The following is a 19,974-nucleotide window of genomic DNA, read 5'->3' as shown; positions in this document are numbered from 1 at the left end:
TAGGCAGACAGGAGATTGAGATTATTCCTTACTCCTCAGAAAAACCATTCATTCAAGCATACACATATGAGAGTCTCCCATATGCCAGGCTCTGTACGGGTCACTGGGGATACCCAAAGGAATATTAAAAGGTTCGTGCCTTCCAGAAGAGGACAGTTCAGTTCAGGAAAGATAATTACAGTACAGACAGAGACAAAGGGACAGAGAACAAGGTTCTGAGACATAGACATGGATATGCAAAGATGGAGATTGTGAGAGCCACCAGAGAGAAATATGTTAAGAGACTGAGAGGAATAGCGATGCCAGACTGGATCACAAAGATAAGGATGTGAAGAGCTACTAAGAGACAGGAAAGTCAAACTCACTTTTCGTAGATGACATGATAGTCTACATGGAAAACCCAAAAGACTCCACCAAAAACTGCTAGAACTGATACACGAATTCAGCAAAGTTGCAGGATATAAAAATAAATGTACAGAAATCGGGTGCATTTCTATACAACAATAATGAAGCAGTGGAAACAGATATCAAGGAATCAATCCCATTTACAATGGCACCAAAACCCATAAGATACCTAAGAACAAACCTAACCAAAGACGTAAAATTTCTGTACACTGAAAACAATAGAAAACTTATGAAAGAAATCGAAGAAGACACAAAGAATTGAAAAACATTCCATGCTCATGGATTGGAAGAACAAATATTGGGAAAATGTCAATACTACCCAAAAGAATCTACACATTTAATGCAATACCTATCAAAATAACACCAGCATCCTTCACAGAACTAGAACAAATAATTCTAAAATTTGTATGGAACCAGAAAAGACTCCAAATAGTCTAAGCAATGTTGAAAAAGAAAGCCAAAGCTGGAGGCATCCCAATTCTGGACTTCAAGATTAGAAAGGTGTAATCATCAAGACAGTATGGTATTGGCACAAAAACAGACACATAGGTCAATGGAATAGAACAGAGAACCCAGAAATGGACCCACATATATATGGCCAACTAATCTTCAACAAAGCAGGAAAGAATATACAACGGAAAAAAGACAGTCTCTTCAGCAAATGGTGCTGGGAAAACTGGACAGAAAAATGTAGAAGAATGAAACTGGACCACCTTTCTTACACCATACACAAAAATAAATTCAAAATGGATGAAAGACCTAAAGGTGAGACAGGAAACCAGCAAAATCCTACAGGAGAAAATGGACAGAAACCTCTTTGGCCTTGGCCACAGCAACTTCTTACTAGACATGTCTCCAGAGGCAAGGGAAATAAAAGCAAAAATGAACTACTGGGGTCTCATCAAGATAAAAAAACCTTCTGCACAGCAAAGGCAACAATCAACAAAACTAAAAGTCAACTGACAGAATGAGAGAAAATATTATTAAATGACATTACTGATAAAGGGTTAGTATCCAAAATCTATAAAGAACTTATCAAATTCAACACCCTACCAACAAATAATCCAATAAAGAAATAGGCATAAGACATGGATAGACACTTCTCCAAAGACATCCAGATGGCTGACAGACTCATGAAAAGATGCACATCACTCATCATCAGGGAAATACAAATCAAAACCACAATGAGATACTACCTCACACCTCTCAGAATGGCTAAAATTAACAACTCAAGAAACAATAGGTGTTACCGAGGATGTGGAGAAAGGGGAACACTTTTGCACTGTTGGTGGGAATGCAAACTGGTGCAGCCACTCTGGAAAACAGTATGGAGGTTCCTCAAAAAGTTAAAAATAGAACTACCCAATGACCCAGCAATTGCACTACTATGTATTTATCCAAAAGATTTTTAAAATGTTGATTTGAAGGGGCACATGCACCCCAATGTTTATAGCAGTGCTATCAACAATAGCCAAATTACGGGAGGTTCCTCAAAAAATTAAATACACTCTATGACCCAGCAATTGCACTACTCAGTATTTATCCAAAGGATACAAAAATGCTGATTCAAAGGGGCCCATGCACCCCACTGCTTATAGCAGCACTATAAACAATAACCACATCATGGCAAGAGTCCAAATGTCCATCAACTGAGGAATGGATAAAGAAGACATGGTGTATACATATACAATGGAATACTACTCAGTGATGAAAAAGAATGAAATCTTACCATTTGCAACAATATGGATGGAACTAACTAGAGGGTATTATGCTAAGTGAAATAAGTCAGTCGGAGAAAGACATATCATATGATTTCACTCATATGTGGAATTTGAGAAATTCAACAGATGAACATAGGGGAAGGGAAGGAAAAATAGCATAAAAACAGAGATGGAGGCAAACCATAAGAGACTCTTAAATACAGAGAACAAACTGAGGGCTGCTGGAGGGGAGGTGGGGGGGATGGGTTAAATGGGTAATGGGCATTAAGGAGGGCACTTTTTGGAATAAGCACTGGGTGTCATATGTAAGAGATGAATCACTGGGATCTACTCCTGAAGCTAAGACTTCACTGTTTGTTAACTAAATCGAATTTAAATTAAAAGGAAAAAAGGGACAGGGAAGCTGGGAGACAGACATTCTCAGACAGAGCTGTTGAGAAGCAGAAACTCCGAGAGGCATAAACAGAAGCATAAACACCTTTCATCAGTTCAGCCTTGGCTATTGTCCTCTAGCTGTGTCAAACCTATTTTAAACCCAAAAGTCCAGATCACACATTGCTGATTGGAATTCAACCAGACACTGTCATTAAAAATTTTTTTTATTATGTTTATTTATTTTTGAGAGGCAGAGAGAGACAAAGTGTGAGCAGGGGAGGGGCAGAGAGCGAAGGAGACACAGAATCCGAAGCAGGCTCCAGGCTTGAGCTGCTGCCAGTGCAGAGCCTGATTCAGGGCTCAAACTCACGAGCCATGAGATCATGACCCAGGTAAGATGCTTAAACAAGTGAGCCACTCAGGTGCTCTCCCAACACCATTTACTGAAGAGACTGTCCTTCACCTATTGTGTATTCTTGACATTCTTTTCAAAGATTAGTTGACCGTTTATCTATGGTATTTCTGGGCTTTCTATTTTGTTCTATCTATCTATGTGTCTATCTTTATGGCAATACTATACTGTTTTCATTACTATAGTTTTTTAAAACAGTTTTATTTTTATGTTTATTCATTTTTGAGAGAGAGAGCGAGCGAGCAAGGGAGGTCAGAGAGAGAAGAAGACACTGAATCTGAAACAGGCTCCAGGCTATGAGCTAGCTGTCAGCACAGAGCCCAACACAGGGCTTGAACCCATGAACCGTGAGATCATGACCTGAGCCGAAGTCGGACGCTTAACCAACTGAGCCACCCAAGGCGCCCCTCCAATTCAAATCTTGAGCCCACCTAATCTACCTAATCTTACTACCTTTTATACTTCTCCCCAAACCAAGGTCTTGAGGTCATAAATCTTAGTCTATATTTAGTCCCATTTGGCTTTATGTTTCCTCTACCTAAAGTATTTCTCCACATGCTTTCCCACCGGGGAAGGCTTTCCTCTGGGCCTCCTAGTTGTTGACAATCACCACACTCATGGACACTACACCATATTCATCAAAGGATTTAGTACCAGATTCACAATCTTTCTGACTACATGAAGTCCGCCCAGCAATTTATACCACTCTTCGCTGGGTCCAATATGCTCCAGCCACAGTGGCCTCTTTTATTAATCTTTGCATTAGCCATTCCCTGTGCTTGGAATTCTCTCTCCATGAAGTTTGCATGACTGCCATTTTTTTCTTCTTCTTCTTCTTTTTTTATCATGTAGAGCTAAGCTTAAATGTCACCTTCTCTCCCTGATCATTCAAGCTGTGGACACTATCCCATCATGTTGGGGAAAGTTATTGAGGATGTGACCACTGGTTGACCTGAGAGCGGGAGCCAGGCAAAGGGTATCTCTTCATCCCTTCCCTTGTCTTTGGAATATATGCTCTGCCCAATATTCCCATGGCTAGAGCCATTTCAGGAACATAGCTTTGAGAGAGTAAGGTATTGTTGAGACCATCGAGACTGAATACATGATTGAACCCAGTTAAAACCTCTCTATAATGTTTAAGATTCCAGTGGGTGGATGCAGAGATCTCCTTGTCTTTCAGCTAAGACAAGCCTTGTATGTAAGTTGCCTTGCTTATTAAATCTGCCATCTACCAATCTGGAGTGGTCTGCCTCTTTCTTTGACCTCTCCATGTCCTCCATGTACAGGGGCCATTTTGTGAACCAACACATTGCATATTTGAATTATCTGCATAGCACTTACATGTCTATAATCTTTTTTTCTAATCTTGGGGCCAGATGTATTTTGGAATTCACATTTTTTTTCAATTTTAGAAAGGAAGACATTTTATATTACATAAATCTGTATACTGCATATAGTCTATTCTACATAACTACTGAGAAAGGTCTAGAGAATCACATAATTAAAAATTAATATTTCTAGTGTGAAAAGTATGAACAATAACACTAAGTGTGAATCAACTTAGTGATATAGATAGCTTCATATTGCTTCAGGTCAGGTTTTGTCACCTGATGGTTTGGGCTCCAAAGTATTATCTCCTTGAACCCTGTTATTCTGTGGGCCTTCCCATTTTCTTCCAGCCTAGCAGCCTCTATCTACTTTTCTTCTGGCCAGCATAAACCCTCTCTCATTCCTCTTCTCTCTTTTTAAAAAATTTTAATGTTTATTCATTTTTGAGAGAAAGAGAGCATAAGTGGTGAGGGGTAGAGAGAGAGGGAGACCGAGAATCTGAAGCAGTCTCCAGATTCTGAGCTGTCAGCACAGAGCCTGACGAAGGGCTTGGACCCACGAACCTTGAGATCATGACCTGAGTGGAAGTCAGACGCATAACTGAGTCACCCAGGCACCCCTCCTCTTCTCCCTTTAAACAGTCTTGCTGGCACCCTCAATTCATTTTCCCCTTGGCATCCTACTAATTCAACTTCTTGACTTATCTAAGAAAAAAAGGTACTCAAAACAATACCTGGCCTTTAGCAAGAGCTATGTAAATGTTAGCTATTGTTACTCTTCAGAGCAGTGTCTCTTAGCCTTTTTTATGCTATGAAAACTTCTGGCAGTCTGGTGAAGTCTAAGGAATCCCTTCTCAGAATAATGAATGTATTAGATACGATATAAAAATAGGACTACAAAAGAAATACAATTACCAAAATAATAGGAAACATATCTGTAGTGTGGTAATTATGTGCTTCTTTATTTATACTTTAAATCCCAAGCTCTATCAACAGGTCTTTTGACTACCATGGTTTCAAAATAGTGATGTTATTTTGAGGGATCTGTAACAACCCTGATATGCTATGAAAATCTGATTTCTATTGGTAACAAAGCCACAGGTACTGCTAATACAACTGTAGCTTGTTATCCACAACCCCTAGAAGTTCATACTACACTTGTGTTGGTAATAGTGAAAATAAAGATGCAATTTCCCCCCATCCAAGTCCATGAGCTGTCTCAATTCTCCCTACAGTCTCCAAAGGGGCTGTGGACTCTGAGTTAAGAACTTCTCTGTTTAGAGCAAATGGAGGCCATTAAGTGGACACTTCCTCTCTTGTCATCTCCAATATTATCTCTACCCACACTATCCTTTCCTTGGGTCTCAGAGAAGAGAGGTCCTGTTTGGGGTTTGCCCTTCCCACTGGGCTCTGGGTCCTAGCCCTTCCCACTTGCTCAGGCATTTGTGCCACTGAGCATTCTCTCTTTATTGTTCACACCTCTGTCTCAAGGTCATTACAAAACAGGGAACTGAGCAAACTCAACTTCTGCACACAACAGATAATCATCAGTTTGTCTGTACGAAGTTGAGAAGTGTGGGAAGGGCATGTCAGGGACACCAGAACCAGCAACATCCAGCATTACCTCACAATCCCCAGGGGGTATTAGCCATACCAGGAAAGGAGAGAAAAACAAAGACAGTCTTCACTCCTGGGAGATAAAAACCACTAGATGACCTGTTTAAACCTTGCAGGTGCCTGCCATTATCCTGGCAATGACAGAGCTGCAATGGCTCCAGCTGGCTGTGAGGTGGCATTGACAAATACAAAGGACCCCAAATGATGAGTGTGGGGAGCATCCAAATGTGTGCCTGTAACTTCTGAGTAAGTTGGGGCACAATCTGAGTGAATGGTTTAAATTCTGAAGCCATGTGTGCAACATGGGAATGTGGCCAGCATCTGAGAGCATGCTGAGGATTCATGCTGGCTGAATGTTTACCATTTGAATAAATAGCCCTGATGTCTGAATAAATCAGTGAGATGCCAGTCTAAGTTCATCATGACTTTACCATTGCCCAAATCAATGGCCATTGTTTAGCCTTTTATTTAAGTTTATTTATTTATTTATTTTGAGAGAGAGAGCGAGCGAGAGAGAGAGCATGAGAGCAGAGGAGGGGCAGAGAGAGTGAGTGCAAGAAAGAATCTCAAGCAGGCTCCTTGCTGGTAGTGAAGCTTGATCCCATGAACTGTGAGATCATGACATGGGCCGAAATCAAGAGTTGGACACTTAACCAACTGAGCCACTCAAGTGCCCCCATTGTTTAGCCTTTGTATAAACAAAACTTTCTGGCTGTATTTGACATGTTTGATCACTTACTCTTCCTAGAAAACCCCCTTGGCTTTCATGACACCTAACTCTCCTGGTTCCTCCTACTTCTCTGACTGTTCCTTCTTGGTCTTCTCCCTGGGTTCCTTTTCTTCTGTACCCCCTGACTCTGGGGAGCTCAACCATCTCTTAGTTTCAATACTGCCTCTCTACTGAGGACTTCCCAATCTCTACCTCCAGCTCACCTTCTCCACTGAACTTCAAAATGAGATAGCCAATCATATGCTAGCCCCCTACACCAGATGTCCCTTGGGCACCTGCAACACATGTCCTAAACTAAATTCAATCATTGTCCCTTAAACCTTCTTTATCTCAGTTGGCAGTGATACCATCTTCCCACTCAAGCTGGATCTTGGGACTGATGCCCTCTTCACTCCTTTTTTTCTTATAAGTAGGCCTCACACTCAGTGTGGAGTCCAACATGGGGCTTGAACTCATGACTGTAAGATTAAGACCTGAGCTGACAAAAACAAACAAACAAACAGACAAACAAACCTGAGCTGAGATCAAGAGTCAGATGCTTAAATGACTGAGCCATCCAGGCGCCCCTCCCCTTCACTCCTTCAAATCAATTGCCAGATCCTGTTGATTTAACTCCTACATACTTCTTGAATCTGGCATCTCCTCTTTCCTATCTTCCAATTATCATCACCCCAAATCTCTTTTTTTAATGTTTTTATTTATTATGGAGAGACAGAGCATGAACATGGGAGGGGTAGAGAGAGGGGGAGACACAGAATCTGAAGCAGGCTCCAAGCTGTCAGCACAGAGCCAGATGTGGGGCTCGAACTCACAAACTGTGAGATCATGACCCGAGCTGAAGTCGGATGCTTAACTGACTGAGCCACCCAGGTGCCCCATCACCACCCCAAATCTCTTGTCTGTACTATTGCAACTGGTCAGATCACAGTTATCCCTAGGATACTTCAAGAAGCTAGCAGACGCCTCTTCCTAAAGCTAAAATTTTATCATGTTATCTTTGTTGCTTTAAACCCTTTAAGTGGTTCCCCCTCACTCTCAGTGCTCTCCATAATCTGCTGCCTGCTGTCTGTGTAAAACACTGTACTTCCCAGCAACAATACACTACTTGATACTTCTCACAGTAGTGCTACCAGATCAGATACAGGGTGCTCAATAATTAAATTTGAATTCAGATGAACAACAAATAATTTTTAGTTTAAGTATCTCCCATGCAATATTAAGGACATACAAAGGAAGTCCAACAATGCCAGCAAAACCAATAACATCAAGCCTTGGAAAAAATCCAGGAGGTGCATTTTGGAGATATTCATAGCTGTCCAACCCCCACTGAACCAAGCTCTGCATCTTAGGCTTAGTTTGTGAGTACATTTCCTGACACTGGCTTGTATATGGCTTGCAATATTGTCAGAGATATGAGATGCTTTCAAGTTGGGTCCTTGGCTCCTTCACTAATTTAGATTGACCCTCAGGAATGGAATAGAGTGAAAGCTCATTAACTTTCGTGGAAAAGTTTTGTGAGGTGAGTCCTTTTTAAGTGATACATAGACTTTGAAGGTGAGCAGACTCAGGCTGGCTGGCCCAACAAATCTCTAAATTACCTTGAACATGTTGCTGGCAGAAGTGGCTCCAGCAGGGTCCAAAGCCAAAAGTTTTAACAGGTGGATTCTGTCTCCTGTGAAGAGGTTTGAGAAAGGGAGCAGAGAAGTAAGTCATCTATGTATTATAACAAGGTAGAGCCTGAAGAAAACTTTATATCATCCAAATGAGTTTCTAAAATTTGTGAAAAGTAAGGACTCTCTGTGAAATTCTGGGACATTACTGTCAGGGTGTATTGCCATTCTTCTCAAGTGAAAGCAAAAAGATATTGGCTATCCTTGTCAACTGGAATACTAAAAATGCACTGCATAGATCAGTTACAGTGAAAAATTTGCTTTCAGTGGGGATGGATGTTAGCAGCACATGGGGTTAGGAAGAACAGGGTGCCAAGGAATAGCAGTATTATTTATTGCTCAGAGATTCTGAATAAACCTCCATTCTTGGCCATTGGGTTTTCTCACAGGTAAAAGAGGGCGGTTACAGGAACTAGTACACAGGATAATGAGGCCCTGAGCCTTGCAATCTTCTATTATGGGCTTGGTGCCATGAAGGGCTCCTTTATTTATAGGACATTAATTATGGGAAGAGATTTTGAGGGACCTATTTGAATCTTGATGGGAGGTGCAGTGTGGATTCAATCAACAGCAGTTGAGAATTTTGCCCATAAAGAGGATGTTAGCTGATCCAATAGGAACAAATGCTCAGGGGGTGCCTGGGTGGCTCAGTCGGTTGGGCGTCCAACTTTGGCTCAGGTCATGATCTCACGGTTCGTGGGTTCAAGTCCCACATCAGGCTGTATGCTGACAGCTAGCTCAGAGCCTGGAGCCTACTTCTGATTCTGTATTTCCCTCTCTCTTTGGCCCTACCCTGCTCAAGCTGTCTGTCTGTCTGTCTCTCTCTCTCTCTCTCAAAACTAAACAAAACATTTAAAAAACATTAAAAAAATTTTTTAAGGAACAAATGCTCAGTGTCTCTGGGCTCAGCTACAGTGCCATCAGAGACAGAACAAATAAAATAAGTCAAAACAGTCATTTAATTCTCCGAGTTGGCTATTTTGATTGCTTCTGTCAAATTCTAGACTTATTTCCCTGCTTTGGGAGAAATTCTGACCTGATACTTTTCTAAGGAATATCAGCCCAATAAATGAATAGGGGCAGAGTAACTAAAGAGAAAAAGGTTGAGTAGCTCTCAAAGGGCCTAGACAAAAGGGAATAGGTTCAGGGACAGGAACCTGTTGAAGTGTATTAGAGATCTCCATTATTTGAACTGTTTTAGGACTCCAAAGCAGGAGCTGCTTTATAGCAGGGGGTTCAAGCACTGAGAATATAGCTCCGGTGTCAATAAGGACAGAGATTCATTCCCAACCTGAAGAATGGTTTCTCCGGGCCAATTAAGAGGGAGGATTGGGATGAGCCTTTGTAGTTCCTCAGAGCCCCAATCACTGGGAATTAGGACGACATTGGAAGGTCTGACTAGAGGGGCTGAAGGTGCCTGGAGTAGTTAAATTTGAAAAACTCATTTTTTTAAAATGTCTTGGCTCTTTACAAAAATAGCAAAAACTTGAAAGTTTTTGGTTTTGTTTAGTGCATTTCATTTTCTGGAGTTGGAAATTGAAAATAATAGCCATCCTTCTTTTAGGTGACTCACCTAGGATGCAAGCAAGCTGGTTTGCCATATTAACTAAATCTGGAGTAGGCAGTTTCCCATTCCACCCTGGTCCTTTAAAATTTTTTTATTTATTTATTTTTTAAGTTTATTTATTTATTTTGAGAGAGAGAGAGAGAGAGAGAGAGAGACAGAGAGAGAGAGCAAGCAAGAGGTCAGGAGGGGCAGAGAGAGAGAATCCCAAGCAGGCTCTGCACTGTCAATGCAGAGCCCAACGTTGGGCTCAAACTCATGAACCTTGAGATCATGACCTGAGCCAAAATCAAGAGTCAGACACTTAACCGACTGAACCACCCAGGGGCCCCAATTTAAAAAAAAAAATTTTTAATCTTTATTTTTGAGAGAGAGAGAGAAAGAGAGAGAGAAAGCATGCACACATGTCAGGGAGGAGCAGAGAGAGAGGGAGAGAGAGAGAATCCCAAGCAGGCTCCACACCGTCAGCCCGGAGACTGATGTGGGGCTCAATCTCAGGAACTGTGAGATCATGACCCGACCTGAAATCAAGAGCCAGATACTCAACCAACTGAGCCCTACAAGCACCCCTGTGGTGGTCCTTTTAACTAAAAAAGAAAGATCCCAGTTCGGCTTGTTAATAAACATGGAGTTAAATGCTACCCAGTGGATTCAACATCTAAAGGAAGACCAGAATATTCTAAAAAAGCAATTTGGAATAGTCATGAACAGGTTCATCAAGCTTTTGTGTACAAGTCTGAATTTTGTTCCAATCAGCAGCCTTGGGAAAAGCTACTGTGATTGCTTGGTGGAGATTTCCAGTGAGTGCTCTAGCATCTTGCCAAAAGTTAGGGGTTTGTTTCTCTAAATCCCCTTTGGGATGATCCATTCTGGCTAGTTTCATCCAATGTTTGGCCTGGTCCTCACCAACAAGCATGTGGATTATTGATAGAAATATGACAAATGACTTTGTTAAATTTGAATAACTATGTTAAATTCTTTGGAAATCTTATGGGGGTCCTCAGTCACTTTAGGACACTCTTCCATCATGGCTCACAATTTGGCCTTAGCCCAGGCAACATAATTTGAAGTTTATTTAGATCCTCAGAAGAATTTGAACAGGCAGGTTTCAATAGGTTCAGAAGAGGAGCGAGAGGGGAGAGATTCAGAGGAAAGTTAAGCTCAGCAGACAGAATAGAGGAAAATGGCACTAGCCACAGGGCCTGAGGATAAGGTGGTCACCATGTGTCTGCAGACAAAGAAAATGGGGGAGGCAAAAAAGAGGCCTCAGAAGGCATTTTGGCTTCTTTCAATTGTTTTCCTCAGTTAATTTAGAAATAATGTTTTGCAAAGAGACACACTTAGAATCCTGAAAACATTTGGAAGCCTCAGGAACCATTTAAAATAGGCATTCCACTAATTTTCTTTTTTTTTTCTTTTCTTCCTTTTTTACCCTTTAAAACTTTTTATTTATGTATTTGTTTTTAGGAGATGCAGCTTTCTAATTTAATCGTGAGTGAACAATGTTGGGGAGATCAAAAGTTCAAGATCATGTCCATTAAAAGTCTTAAGTTTCTTTGGTTAAGTCAGCCCACTGACTTATGACTGTGCATGTGGAGGAACTATAGTTTTTAAACCTAAAACTGGCCAGAGTCCCAGTAGAGAGTAGTGCCCTCAAAGAATTTTGATGACTGGAATCCAATTTCTTTGAGGTTTTTCTCTAGAGCAAAGAGAAAGTTCCTCAACAGAACAGTTGCAAGAGGTACAGCCTGGTTTCAGAAGGGTCAGTCCAAAGGCCAGCCCAATTCCAGTTGGAACAGCCCAGTTCTAGAGGAATTGGACCAAAGGCCAGCAAAGTTCCAATAACAGCTCAACCAGAACAGTCCCATCCCCGAAAGGAGTTGGCTCAGAGTCCTACACATTTCAAACTGGCACAGGTTCCAAACAGGATTCAGACTGAAGGTCAGCACAGTTCTACCAGGAATGGTCTGATTGCAAAAAGGAGTCAGCTCAAAGGCCAAATAAGTACTGTCAAGAGATTTAAAAAAACAACAAACAAGCAAGGCCTTAAAAATAGATCCCAAATCAATTCTGGGGAGGTCAGACACAAAGTATCCAGCTCAAAAACCAGAAGAAAACTTACTCTCAAAACCCCAGTCTGCAAGAAAGCAGTTAGCCCAAGGGCTCTGTGCATATGGACATGTTTGTTCACCAGCCTTGGAGTTGTGGGAGGGGGGGCGGTGTCTTCTCTGGATACCCTTTTAGGCCACCAAGTAATGTTAAACTTAAAAATAAAACTCTCAAGTTATTTTACCAGCAAAAAATGGATTTATTCAGGAATAGCTGAGAATTACAATTCAACACAAGTAAGGTATGACAAAACCACCTCTAGGCAAGTCCAGAGAACAAAGGAGAGGAACTCTCTTTTATAGAGGAAAAATATATGTGTTCAAGAGGCAGTTGGGAGGAGGAACTGTTATAAATTAATTGTCTATTGGAGTAGGGGCACCTGGATGGCTCAGTCAGTTAAGCCTCTGACTGTGGCTCAGGTCACGAGCTCATGGTTTGTGAGTTCGAGTCCCATAGTGTTGTGCTCTGCACTGACAGTACAGAGCCAGCTTGGGATTCTCTCTCTCTCCCCCCTCCCTCTCTCTCTGCCCCCTCCCCGGCATGTTGTCTCTCTACAATAAATACATAAACTTAAAAAAAAATCTATTGGAGGGGCACCTGGGTGGGTGGCTCAGTCAGTTAAGCATCTGACTTTGGCTCAGGTCCTGATTTCACCGTTTGTGGGTTTGAGCCCCGTGTTGGGCTCTGTGCTGACAGCCTGGAGCCTGCCTGGAGCCTGTCTCCCTCTCTCTCTGCCCCTCCCCTCCAATCTCTTTCTCTCTCAAAAATAAACGTTAAAAACATTTTTTAATCTATTGGAGTAAACTGGGGGGCTGGATGTATAGTGGCTTCTCACTGGCTTGGGCCGTTGGCAGAGTAGGAAGAAATCTTCCTTCCTCTTGCTGGATTAGTAAAGTAGTATGGACTTGCAAAGTCAGTTCCTTCCTTTGGGTCTGCAATTAAGAACTAGTACTAGGGGTGAGAGCTCCCCCTGGCAGTCTCCGAATTCCATTCTAAATGGGGTTTTCTTTTATTAATGTTTACAGAATCAAAAAGTGCTGTGATCAGCACACAGTGTCAGTTCCACTTGTATCAACCTTCCCTTCACAGCTTTGGAAGAATTGCCTCGTGGTTTACACATGCACCCAGTAGACAGGCTGGAAACCTGGAAGTAATCTGCAGGTTTATAGAAGCCATTATAGGATCAGTTTGGGGGTCCTTTTGGAGGGAGAAAAGGAATGGGAGGAAGATGACTGGTATTCTGTCTATACGGAGGTCGAGGAAGGCAAAGAGGATCGGAGCAAGGGAGGAAGTGGGGGAGAAAGGAAAGACGGTGTGCAAAGCCTGAAGGAAAGGCAGAAAAGCAAGCAGGTAGGAACAAAAGCTACAAACAAGGGGCCAGCTAGCACCAGAAGAGGAGTACAGCCAGGGGGCAGGGGGCAGGAGCCAGGAGCCAGAGGTGGAGGCTCTAGTAATGAGGGTGGAACCATTCTTCTCCTTTTGGGATGCCACACTGATGTGAAAATGTTGGGTCATGGAGCAAACGGTCAAGAAAGAATTCTTGAGGGGCGCCTGGGTGGCTTAGTTGGTTAAGCGTCCGACTTCAGCTCAGGTCATGATCTCACAGCTCGTGGGTTTGAGCCCCGCGTCGGGCTCTGTGCTGACAGCTAGCTCAGAGCCTGGAGCCTGTTTCAGAGTCTGTGTCTCCCTCTCTCTCTGACCCTCCCCTGCTCATGGTGTCTCTATCTCTCTCTCAGAAATAAATAAAACATTAAAAATTTTTTTAAGAATTCTTGAGCTATCTTCGGTGTAAAAAAGGTGGGTTTTTTTTTTAAAGCACGGGAACAGGACCCGTGGGCAGAAGGAACTGCACTAGGGCTGTGAGGGGTAACTGATTATATTTCAAGTTGGGAGGGGATTAGGGACAGCACAAGCCTCCAAGGAATTTTGGAAACAAGGTTTCCAGGACCCTGACTGGGATAGCTATTGTTAGGAATAGGTCATTTATTAGTGCTCAGTAAACTCTCAGTCATGAGACCCTTCAGATGTATATCAGTGGGCCATAGACTTGGAGCATGATTGCTAACATATAGCTTGGATAGGGGTAGAGATAAAGGAAGTTTCCAAAGGAATTTCTATATGTTTAAAGTAGACTCAAAGGATCCTGGGGGCATCAGGATAATGTCAAGCTAAGATTGCCTTTTGTTAGCAAAGTGTCAACATAGAGGCAGCTGAGCTCCCGAGGAAGGTCACTCTCCCTGTTTTGAGGACTTGTCAACGGGCTGTAAGTAATAAGGAAATTTAATTTTTTTCTTTTGCCTTTGTTTCCCACATCAACACCACCTCTCCTTCTAATGGAGGCAAAGCAGAAGACCCCTACCCTGCTCTTGCTCAGAGGCAGGCACAGGGGGCATGGCCCTCTCTGAGCCTCCTAGCTCTCCAGCCTGGGAGTTTACCTAGTTTCTCCAACTCCCCCAGCCTCCACATCAGGTGGACCAGGGAGAGATTTTGCTAATTCCCTCCTCTCTGAACCCAGGGTCCAGTTAGGAAAGACTTGGAATAGAATAAACGACTATGGGGGAGATGAGTCAGGTCAGTGGGGCAGCAGCACCCAGAAGTGGGGGGCCCATGGTGTGGAGGTGCCCTTTTTGGGTGTGAGGCTTTAGAGGAAGTCTGTGTAATAAGTCTTGACCACGCACCTATTGAAGAGGCACTCGTGGGACACGGGTCAAGTCGTCTTTGTCTTCCAGCCTCAATTTCCTCCTTTGTGAAGCGGGAATAAGACTACTTACTCGCTTTATGGGAGCATACTATGTCTGCCACAAAAAGCGGTGAGTGAGTAGTAACGATCAGCCTTAATGCTGTGCCCTCTACCTTAGTCCACCTGCTCCATGCGAGACTGTCCCAATGGTGGGGGCGTGAGGGAACCCAAAAGGTCTGGTGAAGGGGCTTGGGCAGGCGGCAAATTCCTCTTTTATTTGTGCGACTTCCAGGTGGAGGAGAAAAGACGCCCGCTCTGAGACCAAGGACTGGGTGGCGATGTACAGGCGGCACCCACTCTAAGCAAAGTCACCTTTGATTCACTATGGTTGTCAATTATTCACTTTATTAGAGGGACTGCAGGCTAAACAGGCTAAAGGACTCAGACTAAGACTCCAATAAGGGCTGTCCTATAGACCTGACTTAGTGTGGGAAGACGAGACCCAGGGAGAGGAAGGGGCACGGCAGGGGTCTCAGAAATGCACCGGGCCAGCTCGGCTCCACCACGCACTCGCATTCAAAGCATTTTGCCTGCTGGCGCGCTGCCCGGGCTCTGCGCATGCGCTCATCTGCGCCTACCGGGTCTTCCGGAGGGCTCGGGTTGTACTCGGTGGGGGTGCTGTCGCGCATGCGTGTCTAGCTCTCATCAAGTTCCCCGTGGAGTTGGAAGAGTCTCCTGTGGAGCTGGCGGTTCGATTGAGTGGGAGGACCGCAGCCCGATCCACAGTGGGTGGCTATTAGGGGATGTGGACGAAGCTGTGTGTGACAGCGACAGGTCACAGCGGGAGGGAGAGGATAAGTGCGGCCACCAACGGAGGTTTAGGCCGGCGCAGAGTCCTCAGAGGTAGAAGGACAGTTGGGATTGCTCTTCTCGCCCGGACTGCAATTTGCAGCCCCCTGGGGGAGACCGGAAACCGGAGGACGGAAAGGAGTGGGTGTATTAGACCTGGAGGAAGCACCTTTCGAACCTGTCCTTACAACTCCATGCCCTAGTAAGGACTCAATCTGAGGTCTAGTCGCCCCCAGGTCATCCTCCTGGAAGAAAGTCTGAATTTGGACGGTGACCGCGCCATACCCAGTCTTCTAGTCAGTTCCAGGGCCCCACCTCACACTCTGGGGGACTCTGAGTCAAAAAGGGGGTCCTGTGAGGGCGGGGCAGGGTTGAAAGACTTCTGGTGGAGCCGCCTCTGTGGTCTGGGAAGAACCGCGGCTTCCTCAATGGCCACTGAGTCGACGGGAGACGCCAGACCGGCCTGGCAGCACCCGGAAGAGTGATTTCAGACCACTGATCCGGAAGTGAAACCTGAACGAGGCACTCCTAAGCCCAGTGTGAAACTAAATTAATGACTCTGACCTCAGACCCTTGTACAGAAAGGGTAGGAGCCATTGGCATCTCCAGCTGCAGGTGCAAAGTCACAGAAGCTTCAGGAAATCTTAAAGCCTAATGCTTCTTATGAATGAGGATCCTGAGGCCCAGTCATACTATCTAACGCTTTTATGTGATGGGTCAGGCTCTGTTGTGAGTGTATTTACTCTGTTAATCCTCAACAGCAACCCTATGAGGTAGGCATTACATATATTCCTGGCTTAAGATGAAGAAAGTGAGTTCTGGAGAGTTAAGCTACTTTGCAAAATCCCAGTCAGGCAGTCTGGCTCCAGGGTCTGCACTCTTAAAAGCACAAGCTCTTGGTAAGAGACCAGACAAGAGAACCGCAGTAGAAGGTCAAAATTGGAACTCGCTTTCTGAACACCTACTCTCACAATATTGTGCTTTTCTCGCATTATTTCAGTCTTCCCAACAACTTTGTAAGGAAGGAATTGCTAGTCGAGGGAACGGAGAGAGGTTCCGTATCTTGCCCAGGTCATACAGACAGTAGTTAGACCAAGTTGATGAAGCAACTTGATCCAGGTAACAGATTAGTTAACCAAGACAAATGATGAGACTAAAATCTAGTTCTCCTATCTCTCAGTCTCGGGGCCTTTTAAATAAATGCATTCGAACAAACGTGTATTTGTTCGCTCAGCAAATGTCTGTTATGCCAGGCATTCTTGCAGGCACGGAGGATTCACCCGTGACCAAAACAGACATGGTCTCTGCCCTCTAGTCTCTGAGGGAGGGCAAAGGTGGAGAGTGGCAAAGATAAACACAACCTGACCTTAGTTAAAGCAGTGAAAACAGATTTTATTCAGTAACTACTGCCAGTAGGGAAAAGAGCTGGGCTCCGTTCCAATTTGTACAGGAGCGACGAGTATTTTAAAGGGAGGAGGGAGAAGGAGGGAGCAGGGGCTCAAGTAGAGTCAAGGAAGTAAAAAATGACAAAAAGCACGTAAGAGGTTTAGTCGGTATAAAAGCAGTGTGGTCTGCTGTGTGTGCTAGCTGGCATTTAGGATGCTATTCCCCCAACAGAGTGGCTCTCAGGTCCTTAAGAAATAACTTTCTGAGTAGTAGGAGATGCATATACATCTCAAAGGGACAGGAAGAATTCACAGTTGTAAGCCCTTTTTAGTAAATTCTCTAAGGAAAGGAGGTCATGGGCTTACCATCAGGCGTTGGCTAGAACAAATGGTAAATTCTTTTGGCAGTCCTGAGCTTTTTCAGACAGGAAATCAAAAGAGGGCTGGGTCATCTCAGCTTGCAGCCTTAGGCTGCTAGAAGCAAGCCACAGTTTGGTCAACTCCTTTAGTGCAGGGGGTGGAGGTGGAGGTGGAGGCGAGGGGGTGTTTGAATGGAGTGTTTGTGTGGAGACTTTTTTACAGTTCTCAAGGGAGATGGAACCAATAATAAACACTTTCATAAGACTTTCAGGTAGTGATGATATTGAAGACTTTGGAGACTTGGAGAAGGGATTTACTTTATTGATGAACTGAGAACCCAGATATGCTAAGGTCTGGGAAGGAAAGCAATCTGGAGGGAAGAGCAAATGAAAAGATTTGAGGCAGATGTGAGGGCCAGTGTTACTGGAGTGCAGGTAACACACAGTGAAAGCAGCGAATGAGAGCATGGCTGGGGAGAGTTGGACAATGGAAGTCTGAGGTCTAAGGGACAGTCAGGTGCCAAATCACTGGTACTTAGGTGCTAGCAGGACCACGCAGTGAGGTAGCCCAAGTATTACAGGACACCTTGTGCTGATAGAGTGACAACAGAGACCTAAAAATTAACCTTTCCTATGGTCACCCAGCTGTGCAGGGCTGCATTGGCCAGGAGAGAGGGGTTCCTTTTACTAATAACCACAAGCTAGCCACACGGTGAGCAGGAGAGGCTGTCTGCCCCAGAAGGGCAGCTTTGTCTAAACAGAATGAAGGTGCTAGACAGGCAAGCTGTGGCTTGTGTGCCAGGCACTGAGCTAGTAGTTGCCAGGACAGCAGACCAGTTATGAGGTTATTGAAAAAGCTGAAGCAGCTTAACAGCTGCCTTAGAAAGAAAAACAAAAAACAAAAAACAAAAAGAAAAAAAAAAAACCCCAGTGCCATGAACAATGACTGTACGTTACCTTATTACAGGGCCCATAGCAGTACTGCGGTAGGCGTGTTCAACCCCTCCATGGAGAAACTGCAGTGAGGACTGAACGAAGGAGAGTATGATACATCAGGGTACTCACTGATACTCGAGCGTGACTGCATCCAGGTGACTGAACTCCTGTCCCCCTCCTCTTGTGTCCCCTTCCACTTCCCCTTCAGGCTCTTTCTGGGTCTCTCCTTCCCATTCCTTTTGTTTATTTCAGCAGAATTGAGCATTCGTTACTTGGTACAGTGCATGCAAAAATGTCCTCACTTGGTGTCTCCAAAATAAGGTAGAGGAAACAGACCCATTTTGTCTAAATTTATGGAGTTATTGATTTATACATTTTTATCTTATGTCAAGGACTTGAAGGGGCTGCTAAGTCCCAGATTTATCTTTTCCTGCCACTATACCAAGGTGGACAATAGAACGAACCTAGGGCAAGATGATGATATAAGAACTCCTTTTATTTTGCTTTATTTTATTTTTATGTTTTATTTTTAATTTTTTATTGTTTATTTATTTATGAAAGAAAGAGAGAGACAGAGTGAGATCAGGGGAGGGACATAGAATCCGAAGCAGGCTCCAGGCTCCAAGCTGTCAGCACAGAGCCTGACGTGAGGCTCAAACTCATGAACCACGAGATCATGACCTGAGCTGAAGTCATATGCTTAACTGACTGGGCCACCCAGGTGCCCCATGTTTTATTTTTAAGTAATCTGTATACCCAATGTGGGGCTCAAACTCACAACCTCAAGATCAAGAGTCATGCGCTCTTCTGACTGAGCCAGCCAGGCGCCCCTATTTCTTTTGCTTTAAAATGTCTATATTGAATACTTCTGTTGTATATAGTTATTTTATTATCTTCTTTTCAAGTGTGCAGAAAGGCAGATAAGAATATAAAACACCCCTAGTTTCAGCAGATTTTCATGTTTTGGCATATTTACCTCAGATTTGATGTTTTTTAATGTTTATTTATTTTTGAAGGAGAGAGAGAGTGTGTGTGAGTGGGGGAGGGGCAGAGAGAGGGAGACACAGAATCTTTAGCAGGCTCCAGGCTCTGAGCTGCCAGCACAGCTGATAGGGGTCGAATTCATGAGATGACCGTGAGATCATGACCTGAGCTGAAGTTGGACGCTTAACCGACTGGGCCACCCAGGCGCCCCTTCAGATTTGATTTTTTAAAAAGAGAGCATTAACAAAGCAGTTGAATCCCCCTCAGCTATTCCCTCAGGGGCATCCCTTTTCCTCCCCAGTTACCGTCGTCCTGAATTTGGAATTCATCATGCCCATGCATGTTTTGTTCTCCAACTTTATATGAATGCATCCAGAAATGTTTTGTGGTATTTTGTAAACATGATATAGTCTTGTTTTGCGCAAGTGATGTTAACACTGTACAGCCTCTGTATTGGTAAGTGAAGCTCTAGAATTCTCTATATTTACATGGTGCTCTTCAGCACCCAACGGGCGTTACGGACCTTTATTTCCTGTGATCCTCACTCAGGCCTCCTAAGGAGGCAGAACAAGTGCTGTGATCCCCATTTGACCCAAGAAGAAACGTAAATCCAGAGAGTGAAGGGACTTGCCCCAGGTCCACAGCGGGGCAGATGCGCAAGCTTACTAACTCCTAGCTCAGTGCAGTTTCCACTACTCAGTTGATATCTGCGTAGATAAGGTGAGTTGTGTCATCAAGACGAGCATAAGTGGCCAGAGAGCAGGCAGAGTGGGAGGGAGAGGAGAGGAGCGTGGAAATGAGGGCAGGAAAGAAGGGTAGACAAGAGAGGAAAAAATAAAAGGGCAGAACC

Source organism: Hyaena hyaena, unplaced genomic scaffold (genome assembly GCF_003009895.1).
Source record: "Hyaena hyaena isolate Hyena2069 unplaced genomic scaffold, ASM300989v1 scaffold_932, whole genome shotgun sequence".
Lineage (NCBI taxonomy): Eukaryota > Metazoa > Chordata > Mammalia > Carnivora > Hyaenidae > Hyaena > Hyaena hyaena.
The sequence above is the reverse complement of the archived record's forward strand: the minus strand, read 5'-3'. Positions refer to the sequence as shown.